Source organism: Rhincodon typus, chromosome 22 (assembly GCF_021869965.1).
Source record: "Rhincodon typus isolate 14 chromosome 22, sRhiTyp1.1, whole genome shotgun sequence".
Taxonomy (NCBI): Eukaryota; Metazoa; Chordata; class Chondrichthyes; order Orectolobiformes; family Rhincodontidae; genus Rhincodon; species Rhincodon typus.
The window spans coordinates 17,755,667-17,759,225 of NC_063353.1; positions in this window are offsets into that span (position 1 = coordinate 17,755,667).

The following is a 3,559-nucleotide window of genomic DNA, read 5'->3' on the forward strand; positions in this document are numbered from 1 at the left end:
GCCATCAAGAAGTCGGGAAAATACATTAGCCATCGAGAGCAAATTTACTATTCAGAATAGCCAGGGCACGGTAAAGGGAGCGAAAAGACTTTTGGTTGAAAGTGCATTTATTTCAACGCTCAAGGCTTGACTGGTAAGGCAGGTGAGCTCAGAGCATCCCGGGCGCTGGGATATTATAGCCGTGACAGAAACAGGGCTGAGAGAAGGGAAGGACTGGCAGCTCAATGTTCGAAGACACAGAAGCTACAGGTGTGACAGAAGTACAAGAAAGCGAGGAAAGGGAATTGCCCTTTTGATAAGGGAGGACATAACATCAGTGCTTAGAGAGGATATTCTTAAGGGGTCATCAAATGAGGCCATATGGTTAGAACTTAGAAGCAAGAATGGGATGGTCACTCTGTTGGGACTATACTACACAGCCCCAAATAGCCAGCAGGTATTAGAGGAGCAGATGTGTAGAGAGATTTCAGATATGTGTAGACAGATTTCAGATATCTGTAGGAATAGCAGAGTGGTATTGGTTGGAGATTTTAATTTCCCCTGTTTTAACTGGGCCACCCAGAGTGTAAAAGGCCTGGATGGGGTGAATTTGTCAAATGTGTCCAAGAAAGTTTCCTAAATCAATATGTAGAGGGCCCTACTTGGGAGAATGCAACACTGGACCTCCTCTTAGGAAACGATGTCGGGCAAGTGACTGAAGTGTGAGTCCGAGAGCAGTTTGGGTCCAGTGACCATAACTCCCTTAGTTGTAGGACAAATCCACAGATTAAGGTGCTAAAGTGAAGCAGGGCCAATTTTGGGACCATTAGGCAGGATCTAGCTGCAGTTGATTGGGTGAGTCTATTTGAAGGAAAAGGAATGACTGGCAAATGGGAGGCTTTTAAAAGTGTGGTATCAAGAGTCCAGGGACAGTATATCCCTGTTAGGGTGAAGGGAAAAGATGGCAGATTTAGGGATCCTGGCTGATGAGGGTCGTTGAGGCTCTGTTCAGGAAAAAGAAGGCGGCATACGTCGGGTTTAAGCTATTGGGCTCAAGTGAATCCTTAGATGACTGTTGGAGTACTCTTAGGAGGGAAATCAGAAGAGCAAAAAGAGGGTATGAGATGGATCCGGCAGATAAGGTTAAAGATAATCCCAGGTGGTTCTATAGTTATATTAAGAGTAAAGGGTGGCGAGGGAGAGAATAGACCCCCTTAAAGAACAGCATGGCGGTCTATGTGTGGAGCGACAGGAGATGGGGGAGATTTTTAATGAATATGTTTCCTCCGTGTTTACTGAGGAGATAATCGTGGATGCTAAGGAAATAAGGGAAACAAGTTGGAATGTCTTAGACCGCATACTTATTACAAGAGAGGGGATGTTGGCAGCCTTAGATTGCATTAATGTGGATAAATCCCCTGGGCCTGATCAAGTCCGTCCTTGTGGGAGGCTAGGGAAGAAATTGCAGAGGCCCTTGCAGAGATTTTTGCTTCATCTTTAGCCACTGGTGAAGTTCCAGAAGACCAGAGGGTGGCTAATGTTCCATTCATTAAGAAAGGTAGCAAAGTCAAGCCAGGGAACTACAAGCCAGTGAGCCTGACATTAGTGGTAGGAAGGTTATTGGAGAGGATATAGAGGGACAGGATCAACCAACATTTGGATAGTCAAGGTCTGATTAGGGATAGCATGGATTTGTGCATGGCAAGTCATGTCTAACAAATCTCTTAGAGTTTTTCGAAGAGGTAGCCAAGAGAATATGTGAGGGTAGGGCAGTGGATGCTATCTATGTGGACTCTAGTAAGGCCTTTAACAAGTCTCACATGGCAGGCTAGTCATGAAGTTTAGGTTGCATGGGATCCAGGGAGAGCGAACTAACTGGATTCAAAATTGGCTCATATGGTAGGAAGCAGAGGGTGATGGTTGAAGGTTGTTTCTCAGATTGGAAGCCTGTGACTAGTGGTGTACCACATGGGTTGGTGCTGGGACCTTTGTTATTTGTTATTTACATAAATGATCTGGATGTGATGTACAAGGCATGATTAGTAAGTTTGCGGATGATACAAAATTAGGAGGTATTGTTGATAGCGAGGAAAGTTTGTTATAAATCACTGAGGGATCTTGATCAGATGGGGAAGTGGGCTGCGGATTGGCAAATGCAATTCAATACAGATAACTGTGAGGTGTTGCACTTTGGAAGGTCAAACCAAGGTAGGACTTATACAGAAAATGGTAAGGCCCTGAGGAGTGTTGTAGAATAGAGGGTCCGAGGAGTACAAGTACATAGTTCATTGAAAGCAGTGTCACAGGTAGGCAGAGCGGTGATGAAGGAATTTGGCATGTTGGCTTTCATTGGTCGAGGAATCGAGTATAAGAGTTGGGTTGTTATGTTACAGTTGTATAAGTTGTTGGTGAGGCCACTCTTGAAGTATTGTGTACAGTTTTGGTGACCTTGTTATAGGAAAGACATAGTTAAACTGGAAAATGTGCAAAGAAGATTTATGAGCATGTTGCCCGGACTAGTAGGCCTGAGTTAGAGAGAGAGGTTCCTTGTAATGTAGGAAAATGAGGGTTGACCTTATTGAGGTGTATAAAATCATGAGGGGCATAGATAGGATGAATGTATATAGTCTTTTTCCCAGGGATGGGAAATTGGAAACTAGAGGGCGTAGGTTCAAGGTGAGAGGAGATAGATTTAAGAAGGACCTGTGGGGCAACTTCTTCACGCACAGAGTGATGCGTATATGGAAATGGGCTGCCAGAGAAAGTGGTTGAGGTAAGTACAATAACAACACTTAAAAAGCATTTGGATAGATACATGGATGGGAAGGGTTTAGAGGGATATGGACCAAGTGCGGGCAAGTGGAACTAGCTGAGTGGTATTATGGTCAGCATGGACCATTTAGGGCTGAAGTGCCTGTGTCCACGCTGTATTACTTTATGACTCTATGAGTAGGTTTGGTGAGTGATAATATGTTAAGTTACAATATTTCTAAATGTGTAGCTGGCATTAAACCATTTTCTTTGTGCAGTCAGAGGCAGGTCAGTGGTACCATAAGTGTTCAACTGTGTGGGAATGGAGGAAGAGGACAGACCAGCAGTATTGATAGATTATTCTTCAATTAGAGAAATAAACAGACATGCATGCTGCAGAAAATGGGATTCCAGGATGGTATGTTGCATCTCTGGTGCCAGGGTCAAGTCTATCACAGAATGGGTGCAGAATGTTTTTCTGGGAGAGTGAATAACCAGAGATCATGGTCATTTCTTACATGGAGCGGTGGTCCCGAAAGCAGATTTTAGGCAGTTAGCATGGAAATTGAAAAGCAAGACCTCCAAAGCAGTAATCTCAGGATTACTTCTAATCCCATATCCTACGGAACATAGACACAAGGGAATCGAATAATTGAATAGAGATAGTAGGAACTGCAGATGCTGGAGAATCTGAGATAGCAAGGTGTTGGGCTGGATGAACACAGCAGGCCAAGCAGCATCAGAGGAGCAGGAAGGCTGACGTTTCGGGCCTAGACCCTTCTTCAGAAATGGGGGAGGGGAAGGGGGTTCTGAAATAAATAGGGAGAGA